The sequence below is a fragment of the Piliocolobus tephrosceles genome, chromosome 2 (assembly GCF_002776525.5).
Source record: "Piliocolobus tephrosceles isolate RC106 chromosome 2, ASM277652v3, whole genome shotgun sequence".
NCBI classification, from domain to species: Eukaryota; Metazoa; Chordata; class Mammalia; order Primates; family Cercopithecidae; genus Piliocolobus; species Piliocolobus tephrosceles.
In genome coordinates, this window is record NC_045435.1 from 184,897,377 (window position 1) to 184,920,168 (window position 22,792).

Sequence of the window (22,792 nt, forward strand, 5' to 3'; positions counted from 1 at the left end):
TTTTTTTTGTATTTTTAGTATAGACGGGGTTTCACCGTGTTCGTCAGGCTGGTCTTGAACTCCTGACCTCGTGATCTGCCCGCCTCAGCCTCCCAGAGTGCTGGGATTACAGGTGTGAGCCACCACACCCACCCTGACTCAAATGTTAATTTGCATCCTTCAATCCAATCAAGTTGACACTCAGTATTAACCATCACTCAGTATTAACCATCACAATCACTTAATAAGTGATTTGTCTCTTGGCTGGTGTTGAAGTAAAGGTGAGTTTAGACGTTAGCATTTTTACCTTCATCTTGGCATTCAAGGTCCTCTATGATCTGATTCCAAATTATATTTGGTATATCATCTTTTTATATAACTTTCAAACGGAGAAAATGGTCTTTCACAGGTATGCCTTCTGCTTTTCCATCTCTATCGTAAAAAAACAAACAAACAAATTATTGTTTCATCAGTTTGAAACACCTTTCTTCATCTCGACATACGCAAATCCTACTCATTCTTTGAGATCAGCTCTAATCACTTGAAGTGGGTTTTTTATCCCTCTAGCCAAAAGCGGTCTTCCCTCCTCTTCTGAACACTCCTGTCATGCCTATTACTTATATTAATCTCTTTCTTTCTTCTGATATTATTTGTATCTTTTCTGCTCATTAAATAGTAGACTCTGGAGAAGGGGCTATATCTGATTCACGTTCACTTCAGCTATTGCTTTAGTAAGACCAAATTCTGCCGCAGGAAAACTAAGTGCTGAGCACATCTTCCCTTGGTTCATAGGAAACCCTGCTTACTAAAAATTTTGTATTTTGTTTCTGGTATTTTACCTAGTAGAGAGTAGATTTTAAAGTATGTAACCACTTGTAAATGTTACATTATATGCATTTACCATAGCTCCTAGCACATAGCACAAACTAAATATTTGCTGAATAAATTAATGAATGAAACAGCAATGGTGTTAAACCATACATCTTTCATCTTAATACTCAAAAACTATTACTATCTGCTTGTATAAAATTTGTGGGCCAGGTGTAGTGGTTCACATTTGTAATCCTAGCATTTTGGGAGGCTGAGGTGGGTGGATCCCTAGGTCAGGAGTTTGAGACCAGCCTAACCAACATGGTGAAGCCCCATCTCTACTAAAAATACAAAAAAGTTAGCCAGGCGTGGTGGTGCATGCCTGTAAACACAGCTACTCGGGAGGCTGAGGCAGGAGAATTGCTTGAACCTGGGAGGTGGAGGTTACAGTGAGCTGAGATTGTGCCATTGCACTCCAGCCTGGGCGACAGAGCAAGACTCCGTCTCAAAACAAAACAAAACAAAACATATGTAGGACCTATATATATGACACACACACACTATATATATGTTATATATATATGTTATATATCTATGTTATATATATGTTATATATATGTTTTATATATATATGTTATATATATATTTGCATCCTGACTTCTTTATTTTCCACCTCTCTCTGCTATTCAGACACCGGAAGGTCAAAATTAAGCTGCCCAAAGACATCAGAATGAAGCTATGTATTTTATAGTTTTTCAGCATATCATGTCTGAAGTTCTCTTGCTACAGAAAATTTACTTCTCCAACAGTTAAGAAAATAAGTTTTAAAAAAATCAAGACAGGTAATACATACTGAAAAAAATGGTGGACTTCTTTAGATACTCATAGGAACACTTCAATGTTTACAATAAATCAGAGCCAAGGTTTAAGGACCCCAGTGCTTATTTTGGCACCAACAGAGAAAGGTCATAGTCATTCTTGACCTTGACCTCAGATGTCAGGGCTACTTCCAAAAATACTAAGTTTATTTCAGTTACTTACAAATGTAATTAAACTTACAATAAATTATCTATATCTATATATTTTCACCCCATTTCCTATATCCAATCTACATTCAGAGAGTATTTGTGATCCATGTGTGAGAGGAGGGGAAGAGAGAAATAAAAGACTTTGAAAATTGTCTCAAGTAGTGAAAAAAGGCTTGCACTTGAATTAGGAGGTCAAATTAACATCACTTGCTGTGACAATTGAGTAAATAATGTATCTTTTTCAGACATCAAACTTTTTAAAAAAGCAAGTTATTAGATTAAATTACCAATGAAGTCACTCCAAGCCCTGACACTCTAACTCTCTCTCCCTCTCTCTCAGAAATATGTGTATCTATTGATATCTATCTATTATCTATCTATCATCTATCTATTTGATACTTTTTACAAAAGGTACAACTAAGGCATTTGATTTAGGATATTTTTTCATCTGTGTTCTTAAGTCCAATTGAGTGATTATAGGACTAACAGTCTGTAGTTTGATATTAGGATTTGCTGCTGTTATAGAATCAAATGGGAAGCTGTCCATCAAAAAATACTGTGGAATGTTTTCTTAAAAATTTAATAGAATTCATCTGTAGAATCACATGGGATTCATTTAACAGAAAGATCTCTGATTTTTTTTTTCAGTCTTCTGACTACTGGCTATTCTGGTTTTTCAAGACTCTTCTGGAGTCTATTTTGTAACTTGTACTATACTAAGACTAAGACATATCCAATTTGTCTAGATTTTCAAATTTACTGGCATAACTTATAAATAATATTCTCTCTTAACATTTTCAAAATCTGTTCCATATTGGTATTTTAGTCTATTTTCCATTGCTTATCATGGAATATCTGGACCTGGGTTATTTATAAAGAAAAGAAATTTATTTCTTACAGCTAGGGGGCTGAGAAGCCCAGCATTAATGAACCACATCTGGTGAGGCTCTCCTTGCTGGTGGGGACTCTACAGAGTTCCAAGGCTACACAGAGCATCACATGGTGAGAAGACTGAGCAAGCTAGTTCATGTCTCTCTTCCTCTTCTTATAAAGCCACCAGTTCCATTATCATGACAATGCATTAACCCATTAACCTATTATTTCATTAATTCATGAATGGATTAATCCTTCATGACCAAATCACCTTTTAAAGATTCCACCGTTCAATACTGCCACATTGGGAATTAAGTTGCAACATGAGTTTTGGAGGGGACAAACATTTAAACCATAGCAATTGATAATAACATTTTTTATTTTGTTTGTCTTCTTTCTTTCTCTTTACGAGATTTTTCCAGGAGTTTACCTATATAATTAGTCTTTTCAAGGAAGCAGCTATTGGGGTTAATGATTAATCCTAAAATTTATTATTTTATTAATACTTTCTATGTATTACTTTTCAACAGCCATTGGATTTATTTCATTGTTATTTTACATAGTATTTTAAATTGAATTCATATTTAATTTATTTTCAGTATTTCCTGTTTGATAGTAAACGCATTTAAGAACATACGGATTCTTTTGAATATTACTTTAATACAAAGCTACCTCCCACAAATTTTGACGTATAGTATTCTTATTGTCATTTATTTCTAAATGGATTTTGACCACAATTATTGTTTAAAATGTTTCAATATTTTCAGGTGGATTGTCATTTTTTGGAGAGGATGGGTAATGTTTGTTGTTAATTTCTAACCGTACTGCTTTAAGATCAGAATCTCTGATCTATATGTAATTTTTGCTTCATAGTAGGCTGATAATAGGTCAGTGTTTACAGATATGCAAAGTGTTTGGAAAAAATATAGACTGTTAATTAAATTATTCAGATCTGTATTTGCTTTTGATCTACTTAAGATGACAATTAGTGAGAAAGGTATATTAAAATATTTCATTGTTTTTGCTTTATCACAGTTTTTTATTTAGATATTTTGAATCCATTTTAATTAGGTATATAGAAGGTTAATGACAGCTTTATTCTCTTAGTCATATCTTTTATCAATTTAAACAATTCTCTGATATTTAAAAAACGTTTCCCCTTGAGTTCTGCTTCTTATATTAACATTAATATATCTGCTATTTTCAACATTTACTCTATGTATCTCTTTAATGTTTTCATTTTTATCTTTTCTGGATCTTTTTGTTTTAGGTATATCTTTTATAAATAACTTATTGCTAAGCTTTATTCTTTTCTTTAGCAAATCTTTGTCTCTAACTTACAATATGGAAATTTATTCCAAAGTCTTTTGCTTTGATTAATGACATTTTGCAATTGTTTCATGCATTTTATGTTTTTAACTTATGACAAGAAGCAGTGTAAAAGAATGTTATTTGCTCTGACTGGGAAACCCATTTCTACCATAGTAGATATTTGACTTCGCTTAAATTACATACATTTTCTGTGCCTCAGTTTCTTCATAAATTAAATGACAATTATTATAATTATGCTCAATTCATTGACTTATTGTAAGGATTAAGGAAATTATTACATGTAAAACATTTAAAACTTTGCCCGAGAAAGAGTGTATATGAAATAAATGTTAGCTATAACTATCATTATGTGGTTTTTTCTTTCCACTGTATTTGTTCTCTCCACCCCCTTTCTTCTTCCATGGTTTGTAAACAGTGCATTTAAGTTTTATTGTTCTAGCAATTACTTTGTATATGTGACAGATGCATTTTTGAAATCAACTTTCTTGAAATATCATTTGTATATAATGTCATGTGCCCATTTTAAGTATGTATTTTGATGAATTGTGACAAATATATACAACCACTTAATTACCACCACAATTGAGATAAAGGACATTTCCATCCCAGAGTAATAGCCTGTATCATTTTCTATACAATGCCCTCCCCACCCTCCACTTCTTTCCAACATCCCATTAGTCATTGATATGCTTTCTGCCACTATGGATTAGATTTATCTTTTCTAGAGTTTCATATAAATAGAAACACATAGCAGACAGTCTTTTGTAACACATATTAAAAATTATTTTGCCAGTATTATCTGGAGTTATTTAATAGCTCTGTCCTCCCCTAAATAAAAACTTCAGTAATTTTTCTCTTTCCTCCTCTCTGTTACCTTCTATTTTCAGATGACCTAAGATCCTAGTTATAAATATTTAGAGATTATGCATTGAGTTATTTATTAATCTGTTTTCTACTTCATTTATTCATCACTGCATCTTGTATCTTCTGTGTTATTTATTTTATCTATTTATTTTTGCTTCCCACATTTTTTTGAGATATTTTCAAATACATAGATAGATATGTATTTTTTCCTAGAGGGCATGAAGGGTGGTAACTTTTCTGAATCTTTGCAATACTCAGTGTGTCCTTATTTTTCTCTCCTATTTGAATGGCATTTTAGATGCTAAATGTAGGATTCTAAGAAACATTTTCCTCCTTTATTTTCTCCTGATATGTAGTTTTGTCAACAGGAGCTCAGATTTGGCACTAAAGAAGACTAACACAACTGGGTCTTTTCACTCACTATTTTTCAGTTCGGCAGTATCTATTTCTACTTTGCAGTTTATCAGTGATTTTTTTCAATAATGAAAAATTCAGATGTCAATCCTGCTAGTTCAGTAGTTCTCTAATAGTAATATGCATACAAATCACCTGTGGGTCTTGTTAAAATGCAGATTCAGTTGTAGTCATTTTAAGATGAGGCCTGAGATTCTGTGGTTCTAACAAGCTCCCAGGTGATGGTGATGCTGCTGTCTGCGGACCACTTTAAGCATCAAGGCCCTGGATACTGCATCTTCATGGATTCGATATCCTTTTAAACCATTCTGAAGATATACGTTATTTATCTTAAATTTCTTTTTCTTTTTTTTTTTTGTATCTTCTATTAACTCTGTTTTCTTGAGATAGCGATACTTGTATTTCTTAGGTCTGTGGCGTCTCACTTCTGGTATTGATTTTCCTCAATTTTTTTCCTTCTTTTAAAAATGCTTGGTTGTTAGAGTTACCTGTCACTTGTCTGTTGCTGTGACTGTGGGTGAGGGGAGGCGTGCTGCTCAGAGTGCACTGGGAGCAATGCAAGGTTCTACCTCTGCCCGTCTAACTTCAGAACTCGCCCTGCTTTTGTCTATGGACAATACCACTGTCGCCAAATGTTTATCACAAGCTAGGGGAGAGCACTGACCAGCACGACTGATAATGATGATGATCAGAATAACCAAATTCACATTTTTGAGTGCCTACTGCATGCAAGGCCCTGTTCTAAGTGCTACACACGTATTAACTTGTTTAACACATGCCTCTTGTCAAAGACATGTTTAAAAATCTAAACGATATTGACGGTTCCTCTCTATTTTTAGTGTTCTCTAATTTGCTGAAATTGATGAGCACAATTTATCTTTATTCTAATTATTTCTCCTTTTCCTTCTTCACTTCTGTGATTAAACAGAAAAATGCTAAACATACAGATATTTGCCTAGATGAAATAGCCCAAATATTCCAGCATAACTAGATGGTACCCCCAAACTGAACCCTGTATAGTGGACAGTGAATGGAGACAAAGAGCTTGAGAGAAGAAAAGAGAGAAGAAATAAAAGAAAGTAAACTCAAGGAGAGAGGGTGAATAAAGAGACAGTATAAAAGAAGAAGGAGAAGATTAATGGAGGTAAAACTTGCACGATAGAGAATTCAGCTGCATTTTGTTTGAGTTTATGTTTAGACCTTCCTTAAACTCTTTCACATCTCTGCAAGCAGGAAGATTAATTGAGTAGCCTTCAACATTCAGACACAGCCCTGGCTGTGGTGACCTTACAGATCTGACCCAGGAGAACAGGAGGAATATTAATTTTGGCTTCTAAAGAGGCAGATTTTCATAAATTTATTGGAGAGACATCTTGTTCTGTGTTGTATGGATTGTTTCTGTGAGCTGAATAAAATGGTCTCTTATTTTGTGGGCTCGCAGGGATTTTATTAGCAATATTTATTTAGACACCAAAGAAGTCATTTGAATCTTGGAACCTGGTTTGAATTTGCAGCTCAATGTGATCTTTCATTTCAGGGCTGTTTCCTTTCATTTTCAGGATGTGGATAGACAATGGAAAGACAGGTGAAGCCATTGGTATTTTGGGCTCATGCCACTAAATTCCAATATTTCAGGTTCTGGGAAATTTGAAGCTCACACTCTTAAAAATGTTTTCCACTGTTTGTAAAGGCATTTGTTTTGCAAAGGAAACACAATCCTGATGTTCTGTACTTATAAAATCTGTGTCTTTAGAGTTGACCGCGCCTCTATGGGCCTTTCTACTTGTCTTTAATTAGGATTAGATAGTATTATTCTGGATAAAGAAAGCAGCCCAACAGAAAAGGGATGGTCAAAGCAGCCCTCGGGACATCAGCCTGGTTTGAATCTATCTATATTTTTGATGAATTGTTCATTTTTCAGTTTGTAACTTGAATCTCACTGAAAATACAGCCCCCAAACACACGGGGTTTCTACTGTGGGCCTCGCTCTAAGCTCGAACCCTGGGACACAAAGATAATTCCATGAAATTTGTGGGTTCAGGGACCATCAGACGATTCCTATACAGAGACGCTCTTGGAAACAGTGCTACAACACATTATATGTGCTGTAACAAGGTAGCGTATGAAGTAAATGGAAAGGGGGCCTCACTCAGCCTGAGTAAGTGGAGTACTGAACAGACTTTGTGAAGGACGCAACATTGCCCCTGGATCTCACAAAATGAAGAGATGTTCTCCAGTACAATTTTTCTTTCTTCTTCCGACACTCCATAACTGCCCCCTCCTTCTCTTCCTCATTCCACTGTGCCTCTGCATGCCTACCTTTCAAGCTTTGTTTCTGAAGAAAAAGGATCTATTCAAAATGCTAAGAGTCCCTGTTAAATGGCTCTTTAAGAGGTCCCAGGTTGTCAGAACTGCTCCACATCCTTGAGCTTGGAGATCAACCTGCTATTTATCCTGCTGAAATCCCTCCACCTCCTCACAGACTCCGGCTTGCATCTTAAATTTGCATCATTTCTTCTGACTAACGCAGCTCTTTAAATTATAGCACTCAACTTCACCCAGGTGTAATTGATTTTCTCTTGCTTGCCACTTGTGTATTGGCAGCCAATCCCAAAAAGAGGAAGTGTCTTAAATTTGGGCGATTTGAGACATGATAGGTAGTGCTGAGTACCTGTGTGGGTCAGTGCTGATGGGAGAGGTGACAGAACTACATAACTCCCCTTCTTTAGAGTGAGAATCCCCTTGCTGTCATCCATCACTGAAACCTTCCTCCTTGCTCTGGTCGAGGCAGGGAGTATCCATCCTGGAGGAGCAGGATGCACTACCTTAGAAAATGATTGGCATCAGTTTTACAGAGGCGTTCTCAGTTCTGGGGCATCATATCAGTCTTGTGTCATGTGTATTGATTGCAGACTTCCTTACAGAGAGTCTGGCTCACGACTAGGGTACCAATGCAATTCTTCTGGCCCCTGCCTGCTGAGAGAGGGAGATGACAGAGAGGTTGTGTGAAGGTGAAACAAAGACCTGATCTTCAGTGGCTGTTGTTTCATTTGTTCTGAGTACCTGCAAAGCTCTGCAATGGAACAGGACATCTTTTACCTTCTAATTGCCAGTCTAGGAGAGGCTGCCTGCTAGGGGCAGACTTGGGTAATGAAGACTGGCAAGATTTCTAATGATGAACAAACAGAGAGTGGGGAGTCGTAGACCAGAGTATAGATAATTCATGGCATATTCAGAATCGTGTCTCAGTGGCTTGTCTCTTCCTTGCCCTTGCATTCAGAGTAGCTCATCTGATATTTATGGAATGTCTTTGTGGTGACATGCATGATGCTAGGTATGTGGGACCCATAGGCAAACAAGACAGAGTCCCTGCCCTTCAAGAGCCTTAGGAGTGCTGTATTAGTGTTGTTTCACCAGTCTCCGTTCTTTAAAAATCTCTTGAATTACTCCCGTCTTCTCCATCCTCTCTGGAAAGCTTCACCAACTTCGGGCAAAGCTCCTCTCTATGCTCTGTACTTATGGTAGCACTGAACTCTCTAAGGCGTGGTCAGATGGGTTTCTCTCCCCTGAATGTCTTATTCATGAGTCTCTGAGGGCAAAACCAGCATATTTTCATCTCAGAATCCCCATTGCTTTTGTCAGGAAGTACACTGAGTGATGAATCTCACAGCTTATGTCTGTCTTTCTCTTATTCATTCTTCAGTACCCTTCTCAGGTTGGGATAGAAGAAACTCAGCCAGGGCCTAATGTTATAAAATGTTGTCTGGTGAATAAGACCTTGGAGCAGGAGAGGGGAGTTTGGTCAGGGTCCAGCTCTGTCTCTGATTTGCACTTCGCTTGAATCATCTCCCTTCTCTTGACCTCTATCTGCCGTATCCATAACATTTTCTCATGTATACTGTGGGAAGTGGAAGCGAGAAGACACTGCTAACTGCATTCATAGTCAATCATTGTTTTCATGTGCACATTCATCTGGCAAAAAGTTATTAAACACCAGTTGTATAGGAGGCTTCTCCCAGCAGGTTCTGCATACCACACCTCAGTTGCATTGAATGGAATGCTTGCTCTCCACTCAGTATACCTTCCTCCTCCTGTCCTGGCACTCTTCCCCCTGCTTGGAAGGCCCCAGCGCCACCCCATCGCCACTGTCTCTTCTTTGGTTTTGTTTCCTGAATCCTCAGTTTCTATTCTGGCTTCTCGAGTGTTACTTCTCTGTGAAGACTTCTCTCACCTTTCTTCTCTCCACTTGGGAGGAGCACTGCGTCTCTCCTCTGCTGTGGCAGGCCTGTGTTTGTAGAGCAGCTATAGATCTGCATGTTTACCTTCCTATTAAATTACAAGCTCCGTGAGAGCTGGATTCTTCATAGTGTCTGATACCAAGGGATTGATCTTTTCTTCCTTCTGACCTGTTCTTCCACAGCAGTGGTGCTCACACATTGTGTCTTCAGGACTCCTTTGTGTGCTTTAAAATGATTAAGGACTCCAAAGAACTTTTGCTTATGTTAGTTAGATCTATTCATATTTACTCTATTAGAAATTAAAAGTGTGAAATGTAAAAAATTCATTAGTTCACGTATTTTCCAAAAAAAGTGGTGCTGTTTACATTCTCACAAATCTCCCAAGTTTGGCTTAATTGAAAACATAAGTATATTCAGTTTGTAATAATATGGTGTTTAGTTGACGTAGATGAAGAAAATTCTGCCTTATACAGATATATAATGGAAAAAGAGTGAAATATTTTAATAGTGTTTTCAGATAATTGTAGACAGTTCTATTTTTTGCTACTACATCAAAACTTAACAATTGGGAGTTTCTTTAAGATTAACTGCATTGTGGGATCTGGAACTATATGAATGAACACTTTGTACTCAGTTATATTAAAATTTAGTAGTGCATCTTGCATTTTAAATGTGTATTTTCTCCATGCATGGCTTTGTAACACTATGCATTTGGTCATCTGGGAAATATCGGTTCACTGAGTTCTGTCAGTCTTTCAAATGTTGGCACATTTCATTCCAAAACTCAAATTATCACCTATTTCAACATCAATACTAATCAAATCAAAAAGTTTTAATTATTGGGGAGCTGTTAAGTTCGTGGTGGTGGATATACCTTTTCCAACATTCTAATTTTTTATTGAAAGCTTAAATTTTATGATTGGCGAGAGGTATTATTGATTGTGCTCTTGAAGTGGCAGCCTCACTTTGTTCATTACTGAACAAATGTCTGTGAAATACCCAGGTTTAAATACCTATAGTTTGTCTGTCAGTCATTCTTCCAAATAAATATGTGTTTCATGAAAAAAGCAATTGACTTAGTTTATATCTCAATTGCACAACTACTTTTTCTTGATAAAACTATTATACTTCAGGAAACAGCAGAAGCCCTTCATGCACATTTCTCATTTTTTCATGGAATAGAAAAAGATGCATACTCATCGTTATAAATTTCATAAAATAAATAATAATTTTAACTGTGTCTTTTAAGCAAGTTAAAGAGAAACTTTTTCTTTTAACTATTGTTCATGGCCATGAAGAATATGGCCTGGTTTGGGTTCACTGACTTAAAAATGCTAAGGCCCCAGCAATTTTACCTGCTACTGTTTTTGCACATCAGTCCAAATGGCAACACAGGAAAAGTGGCAAATAATAGCTTCATATTATTTTGAAAATAATTGGACCTTGTGTCTTCTCTGAAAGGATCTCAGAAACCCCTAGGGATTGTTGGACCACAATTTGAGAACTACTGACGGAAATAATTGGTTTCTGTGTTTTCCCCCCTTTATGTACTCATCTTTTCTTTGCTAAGGGTAAAAAAGGCCTATTTGTACTAGATCTATACTGAAGATTTAAGAGGAGAGACAGGATTTTCTATTTGACTTCACCTCTTTCTGCAATCTCATTCTGCCTTCGGTTTAGACATCATCTCCTTTGATTCAGCAGGGGCCAGTGACCTAGTCAGTGGGTCACAGAGCTAAGACTGACCAATTGATCAAGTTGCTGGAGTCACAGGGTATAAAGAAAGAAGAAAAGAGAGCTGGGTAAGGAAAGTACTAGAGGAAACAAGGTTTGAAGATAAAAAAAAATATGATAATTAAAGAAAGAGGAACTAAGGAGGAGTGAACAGGAAGCAAAATACATGAAGAAAAACAGGGACAACAAGAGTAAAGAAAATAAGACGAAAGGAAGGGGGATCCTGTGGTAGGAGCGCATGATGTCGCCTGCTAGAAAGGCTGTGAAGCAGGACATCTTGAGTTCAGCAGGGCCACATCCAGCTTCCATCCTTGCAAGACTCTATATCCTCCATGGGCCTCAAATTTTTCCTTCTGCAAAATGAGATGGCTGAGAGGGGAAGAGAGGGTACTGGGGGCAGACAAGGACGTCCAGGGGATGGGCTTCCAGGAAAGCCCCTGCACTCCCGAAATTGTGAGTAAAATCTTGGGTGTTTCATAGGTTATTTTTCCTAGGGCAGGGAGTGAGTTGTTCTCATAAATTACTCAAAGGTTTCTTTAGCAAGCTGGATGAAGAACCACTGGTTTGGGTGGTTTATGATCTTTTGTGGCCCTAAAACTTTATGATTCTTGCATAGAAGTAGAATCTGCAAGCTGACTCTAAAATAATTTCCAAGCCTTGTAGTTTCACCATCATTGCCTTTGACCCTGAGCAAAATTCAACATGAAGTCTTTGGCCTTATAACAATTTGTTTTTCCCTATGTAGGAAAAAAAAAAAAAATGAAACAACAATCCCTGAGAGTCCTGAACCCTTGTCACACTGCAGTGTCTGGCAGGTAGAACAGGTGGAGAATCAGAATCTTAGGGAGCCACCCAGCCCAGTTGCTGCCCCGGTGTGCAAGCAAACAGAGACGGCTTTACCCTGCATGCTGCAGCCGCAGCTCCTCTGGTCCCAGCTTGTTGACTTGGTCCCAGAGAAGGAACAAAGCTGTCCAAGTCCAATGAATGGCCGGCAGTGGAAAACCAGCGTTGCCGTCTGTTGGCAGGCAGGGCGGCCGACACCACACTTGGTCAGCTCCCCACAAGCGGCGCTCCCCTACCCCCACCATGGCTAGCTTTGGCAGGCGTTGCCAGGCCTGAGAACGCAGGAAGTTTTGGGTCACCGTGACCTCTAGTTGTTGATGCCAGATGAAATATGCCCTGGAGGTTCTCCAGTGTCACATGGTGTGTGGAGCAAGAAAAGGCAGGGTTGCTCTTGCGCTGACGAAGTGGATTTTGGTTCCCAAATGGCATCCCTTGGGGAATAGGAGGGGTTGTGGGTGGGAAGGGGGGCAGGCAGGCCGAGCAGTGGTGTGAGAGTGGGCAAGGGAGAATTAGTCTTGCATTTTTCATCTCCTTCAGCCTTCCAGGAAGCCGCTTCCTCCTGGAGGTGGAGGCATACCCCCAGATTTGTGGCGTGGGAATTGGGGGAAAAGTTTCTGCGGTGTTTTAGTTGTTTATGTGGTGGTAGGGGTGGATTGCTAGCTGTATACATGCTGGATCTCATAGCTGGATAAATGCTATGTAATATGTGGGGCCCAACCTAGAGCCCCCCCGGTAGCTCAATTGCTTAAAATGGAAAGGACGTCAACCATGGATGCTCAGGGGAGGGGCTGCCACCTCTAGACCCAGATTGCTTTCAGCTACTACCCGGGGAAAATGATACTGTCCCTTTCCATTCTGCTGAAATCTCTCTTCATCTTGTTTATACATGTTGGTTTATCTAGTCCTGTTTTTCTGAATTCCAAACACTTAGAGGAGGCTCAGTGGTTCCCAAAGGAGACCTCTACCGGAAGTCCAGTGATGGACACCTGTTTATTTGTCCCACACAGGTCCATCATGCCTACATACAATCTCTACGCCTTGTCCTGGGCAGGAGGATGAGGCTTGGCTACGTTCACTTTCAAGAATCAAGAGAGGACTGAAAGAGAAACAGCTGAAAAGAAGGAGCCAAATAAAAAACAAGATCCAGCTGGAGGAGTTCAGGCCTGATAGCAGGCTTGAAAAAGAGGTCAGGCCCCAGGAGCTGGGCTGGAGCAGCGGGGAGTGTTTTCTCCAAGGAAAGATGACTGCCTGAGAGGTAGGTGGGCTCTAGACCGCTGCCCCACACCCAGCTTCAGTTGCCACAAGGAGGCCTTTCCAGTTTTCCTTCATTCTCTCCTGAAGGCCAAATTGCCTCAGCTGCATTGAAATGGAGACAGATAGGGTATGTCTGAGATCTAGAGGGAAGGTATCTTTGGGGAAAATGAAAAATCACTCGAGGGTCATCTCCAATCTCACCTTCTCCAAGAATCCATGCCAAATCTCTCTCATGGGTCTTGGCTGTCTCTCCACCCTCCTCCATAGCACTTCATGTCTTAGTTCTACTGTATATCTCTAACTGTCACATAATGAATTACTTGGTAAGGGTAGTGACATAATATTTGCACAGTGTGTCTTCCATTGCAAAATGTATTACTTTTGCAAAGAGTAATGCGTTTGCTCTCTGTAATGACCCCGAAAAGTAGCTAGCAGTTATTGATAGTTTGCTTTATTTAGAAGTAGGGTGGTACAGAAAGCACAGACCTTGGCTCTGTCAGATTAAGGCTTGAATTATAAACCTTGTGATTGGCTGACCATAAGAGCTTGGATAGCCTTCTTGACCGGTTCAGACAGCGGTTGGCCCCACCAAGAGAAATCTGTGCCCTCTCATCTGCCAGTGGGGCCACTGCGGCTTCCACCGCAAGCTAAGTTTCTGGTAAAAGAAAATCCTGCCTTGTCCATCCAGAAAAATATTAGCTTAGAAGCATCATATTTTCACAACATACTATTTGGAACTCTGAGCAAATGCCATGGTTTTCTAGCATCAAAACAACTTTATTCCAAAGTTTCTTTTGGAAATTTGAAGGCCATGCACTCTGCCAGGCCTCACATTCCAGCTCTCCTTGGCAGCCATGCCCTTTGGTCATTACAGCTCCTCTGTCACATACCTGCATCTGTGTCCTGCTTTGATTTCTCTTCTCTTTCCCTCCTGCATCCTCCCCCTTCCAACTCTTTGCACATAACCCTTGAAGTTCACCTGTTCATGCCAGTGAACCCTCATATTTTTAGTCTCTTTATAGAGTTCCTTCCCTATCTTCTGCCCTAATTGAAACCTGCTCTCCCCTACTTGTTGGAAGTCCTCTTAATGGACTTCTAACACATGTGAAGTCTTACCCTAAATCTGGGGCTATGTGACTTTTTCTTATATCTCACATTACTGTCCCAAAATATTATTCTTCCTGCAATTCAACATTTCTCTTTAAAAAAAAAATAAGGTGTTTGGCGAAACTATCCAAGTCCTCCACATTTCACACTCACCCCCATTGTCAACCATGGACCTCTGTCAACCATGGACCTCCTAATTTCTCTCCACAGTCATTGAATATTTAAAAACACAGTTTGCAATTCTCCTTTCCTTAAGCCCTACCATCGTTCTGGATGGTCAATATTCAGGACCATTCAATTCCTTGGACTTTCAGAGACTTCAGGATCTCATTTTCTAACCACAAGCCTTGATCATTGCATATCTCACCCCCTTCATCTGTTCTCTGATATCTTTTAGAGCCCTTGGGCTGTCTGCACCAAACTTCTTCAATGTAACATTTTTGTTTGTTCATTTTCCTTTCAAATTAAAAATAATAGCAAATATTTCTCGAGTACTCAGCACTTGCTGTGCTACATGATCAGATTTTTATATACATCTTTTTAGTTGCTATATACAACCTTATGAGTTAAGTACTGCTAATTTTTTTTTTTTTTTTTTTTTTTTGCGGATGAGAAAACTAAGAAATAGAGGTATCTAAAAGTCTTGTTTAAATCAAGCAGCTACTAATAAGCACCTGAGTTGGGATATGAGCTCAAATATTCTGGCTGTAGAGGGCGGGTATTACTACCGTGTCTCTCCTCTCTCTCTTAAAAGTCTTTGGGTTGGGGGTTTTAACCTCGGTCATCCTTTTCATTCCACACGCTCTTTCCAAATGTCCTGCTCATGCGCTCCTATGTTCAGTTAACACCCAATTCTGTAATTTTAGTGTTATTGTAGAAAACACTCCCCCGGCCTCTCTTTGGCCTCAGTTTCCTCATCTGTGAAATGAGAGTGATGATAGCACCTACCTCCTAGGGCTGTACGTAGTAAGCACATGTATATAAAAAGCTGATTTGTTATCTACCTCCAGAGCCAGCTTCTTATTCACTATCTACATTTCCACTCGAATGGCCCACGGGCGTCTCACGCACAACAGGTACCAAGCTGCATTCACCATGCCTCACATGTTCCAATATTGGTGGCTTTTCCCTCTTATCCATCCACTTTCCCTATGAATAGTTTTTTTCTTCTTTCTTAGCCCTACATGTTACCTGTCTCTAAGTTGTGTTCTGTCAGTTCTAGTATGTAAATTGACTCTATTGCCTAAATTCAGGCCCTCATCCCTTCACATCTGAATACCTGCCATGATTTCTTACCTGGAATCCCTGCTCCTACTTTCGATAGCTTTGAGAGATAATTATTATTATTATTTTTTAAAAGGAATCAGACGATGTTCATTCTGTTTGCTTTAAATTCTTCCATGGCTCCCCAAAACTTTTAGGATAAAGTTCAAATTTCTTTATTAATTTTTAAAAAACTTTATCTTGCTTTTGTGCTTCATTGTATTAATATTTCTTGCCATTTTTCCTAACACTTATTTTGCCCAATCATGGGGAGCTTCTGGTAGATCCTCAAACGCCGGGGTCCACCAAAGTTCAATGCACTTGTAAATGCTGATTTTTCTGTTCATCTCTCCTTGCTCTGGCTAACTTCCTCTTAAACTTGTCTCAGTTCAGGTGTCATCTTTTGTAGAAATATATTTTTTCTGATGCCTGTGGTTTGTTTTGATGCTTCGTCTGTAATTCCAGAGCACCTGGTACACATTTCTGCCAATCAGTTAACACTCCACATCATGGTTCTCAACTTTACGTTGCCTCCAAATACCTAAAGTCAGGGTGGCAAACAGCAGCCCAGTGACCAAAGTCATCCTGCCACTTGTTTTTGTAAATAAAGTTTTATTGGAACACAAGCATGTCCATTCAGTGGTCTCTGTGGCTGATTTTGAATAAAAAGAGCAAAGTTTAACTGTTGTCGACAGAGTCACTGTTGTGACAGAGTCGAGGGCACCAAATATTTATTTGGGTAAAAAAATATTTTACCCAAAGCTAAAATATTTACTATTTGACCTTTTGCAGAAAATGTTTGCAGTCCCCTTTCACCTATTACTGTGCATCACTATTACAAAATTCTTAGCCAGAGATGCCAGGCCCTGAGGGAGACAGTGGATCAAGATCTTGCAGAGGAGGAGTGTCAAGTGAAAAGGAGAGTTGGATGATTCAGATACATACGCTAGGGGATCATGTTCCTTCCCTGCACCACTGACAATCATTCCATGTGTCCTTATGAAGCATTTCTTACATATCATGAGACAGAGACTGTGTGTTTTGTAATCTTTTGGCTTATGTGCCTAACATGGTGACAGGCTATTAGAAGTAAAAACAAGCCAAAAAGCAACCCCCAAAAGCCAAGCTCACACAGGAATAATTTTTTGAAGGATACTGGGATATAATCAGGGGATCTAAGAAAGAGGTGAACACCCAGTTCTTGAAAAGACACAGCAGTGATGTGGAGTAATGGTTGTTATCAGGATCCAGACTCTGTTTTGTTTTTCTGCTGTTTCTCATCATGTCAGCTTCATTCTTCCCTTTCACCATGGACTTCCTCTAGCTGGCAAAAATCATGGCCCATCACAGTTCCTGAGTTTTTCATTTTATAGTTTTTAGTCATTGATGAGCCTTTCTCCTGACTTTCTGTTAGTCCCATATTCTAAAATACTACGTCAGTTTACCATTGATGTGGTCAAGGAAGAGGGGTTGGGTGAGAAAATAGAAATGTTAGTGATACTTATGGATAGACTAAAGATAGAGGACGAGCCAAGAAGGAAAGAAGTACTGTTCCCAGAATAAGGGAGAGCTACATAGACAAGGCAGTAGGTGCCCCCATGGTAGCTCCTGGTAGATGCCCCCCACAGTAGCACTTAGGAGGTGCTTAACTGATACATAACTGATACATGTTGACTCAATAAATGAATGAAGAAATTAACCTCTTTGAGCCTGTCTTTCTGTGAAATGAGAATAGCACCTACCTCACAGGCTTGTCCTGAAAATAATGCACTAACTACAGTGCTTGACAGGTAGTAGATATTCAGTAAATGCCATCTAAATATCCTAGCACTCATCTGGGTTGGAATTGCAAAGGGAAATTAAGGGAGAATTTATTATAGCAGATTATCTTTTAAAATTTGATCAGCATGATTATCCAATAACATTTTAATCAAACTCGATGTCATCTTGTCTTCAAATCATACTTAAGTCAACATAAATATTAGCCCAGGATTCTCACTTGGCTCAGTCTGAGTTGGTACATTCCCTAAGGGAAACTGTAGGGCATCAGAACAAAGCCCCAGTTTGCACCTATAAGAGACTATATTTATTTATTCAGAAGATGAACAGAAACTGGAGATTAAGAACCCCTGGCCTACTAGATTAATATCTGCTGTTTCATGAGTTAAGCTCTAGCTTCTCTGTTAACCAGACTAGCTCACACAACATAGACCCACCTGAACTATTAATCTGTGCATTTTCTTGGATGTGCCTCCTTCCTTTGGACACTCTTGCTCTTTGTCCCATATTTAAAATGCCTTCCTCTGCCTTGTTGCCTTCACCTACATAACTCCTCAACCTTCAGTGTCTACTCTGGCTCTATAACTTTACTGACCTATCCACATCACTTGGAAAAATCATAATTCAAGTTTTTCCAAGACCTGATACAGAACACTTTGGCACAAGCCAGGTACCTGGGTACTTCTACCCTAATTCCCTAACCAAACTCTTTCTTCTAAATTCACACTGAGAAATGCTAAGGATTTCCAATAAAATTTCTCCTCATGACTCAGTGGTTTGTAGAAACCATTTACAGTTTACAAAGCTCTTTACAACTCTCCGGATGTTGGTGTTATTAAGGACATCCCACTCCTGATCAGAATTTCTAATTGATCAATAATTTAGGGAGATGAAACTTGACTTTTACTGAGAATAGTGTCCTAAATCTTTCTGTTAAGGAGGCTTTTTTCAATGGTATGTCTCAGTGCTAGAAGAAACTTTAAAGCTTACTCGTTATGTTGGTCCTGAAAAGCACCTGAGTCTTCTCTATATGGCCCTCAGACGGAATGTAATCTGTACTGAAATTTATGACTTCTTATTAACTTCCAGAGGAATATCCATTTCTTCACCCTGCCGTATTAGACATCTCCCACTATTAGTTCTTTTTCATGCATTGAGGCACATTTTGCCCCCCTGCTAACTTGCCACCATGAGCCTCTCTGATATCTGCTAGAAAGAGTCTAAGTTCCTTTTCTACATATGAGTTTGAGTAGGTATGTGGTGGGTATGTGGAGTCAAGAGAGCATCTCCCTCATCTTCCCTTTTCTATCCCCAACAACCTTAGGAACTTCAACTGCTGATTTTGAGTCTACTTTGCTTTTTCTCAGGACATATTTTGGTCTACCAGTTTTACTTTTAAATTCTTAAATTTAGCAAGCTGATTTTCTCTTTGAAGCCTATGGAATAGAGGATGTCAAAAATGTCCTTCTGACATAATAATTACTAAGTACATAGAGATTAGAAGCTTACTTTGGATATAGAGACTTTCTAAATTGGAAACATTTTTTGGAGACAGGATATTTAGCCTAAGTAAAACCTAGTGTGTCCACTGGGGCATGTTGGAGTTGGGGAGGGAAAGAATCAGGAAAAGTAGCTAATGCATGCTGGGGTTAATACCTAGGCGATGGGTTGATAGGTGCAGCAAACCACCACAGCACATGTTTACCTGTGTAACAAACCTGCACATCCTACACATGTACCCAGGAACCGAAAATCGAACAACAACAACAACAACAACAAAAACACTGAAAAACAAAGATACCGTGCTACCAGAAACAAAACAAAACAAGACAAAAAACTAGTGTGTCAATATTCACAATTGTTTTGGTCTATTCTTGAAAGCAGTATGAGATCATCACGAAGATTACACGAATGAAAAACAGCAACAGTCATCCTGGCCTTCTAGTACCTTGAAGATGTCAAATTTTTTCACTTCAAGGCCTTTGAATGTGCTTTCCCCCTTCCCCCACCCTGGGAGTACTGTCTGCAACCCCATCCCTCCAAATTTTTGTCTGCCAACTTTTCATACTTCAAATCTCTGAAAAGCTTTTTCTTAGTTTTCTTGCTGCCCCCAAACCCGGCCCTAATCTAAATTGGGTCGCCCATCATAATTTTGTAACCCACCCTTAAATTTTTCTCATGGCAAATACAGTATTTCAATGGTGTATTTAGTGATATGGTTATTTAGTGCCTGTCTTTTCCATTAGACTATTAATTTCGGGAAGCAATTCTGTCTGCTTTGTTCACTGGAATCCCTAGTGCCTGGCAGAGAGGCTGGTTTGTGTTGGTTGTTCACATAATGTTTTCTGGATGATTGGATGAATGAATAAACGGCTATTACATTTGTCATAAATGTAATAAATGATTATCACATTCTGTTTTTCTTCTTCTTTGCTTACATTTGTATATGACCGTGTGTTTTTCAAAGAATTTTCATGTTTCTGTAGTTTTAGGTAGATAAGACTAATTATTATTGTCCCAATTTCCATCTGACGTACTCAGGCCCAGAGAAATGAAAAGACTAACACAAATTCACATACCTAGTGATGTGTGAAGCTGCAGTCAGAGCTGAGACTACATGTTTAGTCTTAGACTAGTGCTCTTTCCATTAGTAATTTAAAAAATAAAATTAGAGTTTCTTAAAAGATAATTTAAGTGCACATAATGTGATTTCTTTTTAATCTTGGAAAAAATAGCATTTTTTTTGAAAGGTTCTGGTTAAAATACAATACCCTGACTTTTTAAACGAAATTTTACTTTTTAGAGCTGTTTTAGGTTCACAGCAAAATTGAGCTGAAGGTACAGAGATTTCCCATTTACCTCCTACAATCCCCTGACTTTTATGACTTGTTTTCTTTAGGTGAACTATTATATAGGGGAATGTGAAGGGGAGATCTCATTTAATCCCATTTTTGGGGGTGCCTTTAGGACCTCAGGCAGCCTCTGTGGATACATATCTTGCTTAAAGGCAGAAAACAATTTGTTTTGCATCTGAACACATTCATATATTTTCTTGTGAGAGAAAAGAATCAAAATTAAAATATTAGTTTTTGTCAAAAGAGTGGCTTAAAGTAAAAATTCTTTCTTTCTTTTTTTTATTATTATACCTTAAGTTCTAGGGTACATGTGCATAATGTGCAGGTTTGTTACATATGTATAGTTGTGCCATGTTGGTGTGCTGCACCCATCAACTCGTCAGCACCCATCAACTCGTCATTTATTGAAGTAAAAATTCTTTCTAAAATACCTTTTGCTTCATAGATGTCTCACACAAATTGTCTTTTTTCCTGTTTATTTACCTCATTTTACTAGTTATCAAACCTTTACAATAACATATGGACAAAAAAGCAATGCAGCATTATTCCCTTACGGAAATTTCAGCCCTTATCCTTTTTGTTTTCCTATTGAATCATATCAATCTTTTTATATTATTTCAAATTGTGTCTGTTGTTCATTCACCTGCATTCAGAAAATCATAAGATGCTGTTACAGTCACATTAGCACAAGCCTGCTTTGAATGAAAAAAAAAATGTGTATATCCCTGTAAGTTTTTTACTACATTGATACATAATTTTAAAAGCATGATTTACCTTGTAGCCTATCTCTCTGATTTGTCTCTCAGGGTATAGAATTCTTAAATATAGTATCATTTATTTTTATCTCTCTATGGAATCATCCAAGCTTTGATTCATTATGGAAGAGAAATTTCTTATGGTGTAGTATTTTTTTCTCACTTCCTTGAGAAAAAAAAGTTGCATAGAATCATCAGGTCGCATGGTAACAAGAGATTTTATAGGCCATTTAAGCCAACTCTCTTTGAATTCCCTGTGCATATGCCATCCAAGGTCATCTATTTGCTACTTGGATACTTTGTATAATGGGGAGGTTACCACTTCACTTGAACTATTTGCCATCAGGGATAAACCAGGTTGCTTGCCTGTCCAATTATGTATGGTTCCTTCAGCCCACCAACAAATATGGGGCTTTATTTATATCTGAACAGTATGCCCAAGCTTCCTTGAATCCTGGACATCTGGAGAGTGTGCCCTGCAATTGGAGCCAATCTGCGATTGTTTAGACTGTCTGGAAGCAAGGCAGGCTGGCTTCATTTGGAGCTGGAAGCAGGGGCAAGCTGACAGCAACTTATAGAACATGGAGATTCCTGGCTAGCTGCTTGCTAGAAAGAAAATCTTTTAAGTGAACTTAGGTTTCCAGATGTCCCACTAAAAAGTACATAATTGCCATGATGGAGGATGAAAAAAGGAAAATGTGTAGTATGTGAATTAATTACTCTTTTTCCCTGATTATTTTTTACTTAACATTTGGCAGCACGGTTTCCATAAATTTTATTTTTTAGAATGTGGTGTGTTTTTTTTTCGCATCAGAACAACTGTACAGAATGCTGATAGACCCACAACTTTTCTTAGTAAGATTTTTATGTGCATTCTTTTTCACTTAGTTCACACATTATTCCATATACTAAAAATTCTTTCTGTTTCTGCTTTCTGAAGAATAGCATAATTTTATAACATACAATAATTTCAACAGTATCAACTCAATAACCAACATTTATAGTACCTTATGAAATAGGATAGTTTGCTCAAGTATTTCTATCTTCCTGTAAAAGAGAGTGCAGTAAAGATAGCGCCTTTAAAAACTTTTAATCAGGTGAGGTGGAGCTGCATTTGAAGACACCAATCTGTTTTCCCCAGCAGTGTTTCCATCTTGCTTTGCTCTCCCTGCACCCCTGTAGTTAACTCTGTGCTTGATTGCCTGAGGGGAGGCAGGAAAATGGCTGAACTCAGAAATAGCCTGCTTGTCTTTCTGACATTTGTCACGAAGAAGCCTAAGCCCTTAGGGGAACTTAGAGAGTTTTGCAGAGAAGGTAAAAGTTGGTATTTGAGGGTATAGTCAAAGTATTTTGGTCAGAAACAAGCAGAGGAGAGAGCAGAGTATTCCTCTGGGCTGTGTGGGAGACAGAACAGAGAGACAGGGAAGGAGAAGAGGTGGAAGGGATGAATGAAACGGATCAATGAAAGATTTCTGTGGTCCAGAGGAAGGATTCTGCCTCTGCTTTACAGCAGTGCTGATGGAACATCAGCAAGATACTAAAGAGGAAATGACTGTCTAGTGCATGTAGTGCAGTGTTAATTGATAAACAGTAGCCTTGTAAGAGTGACATGGAAACAATGGGAGTCACCTGGAGTTACCAGATGTGATGGCTCATATGTCCTG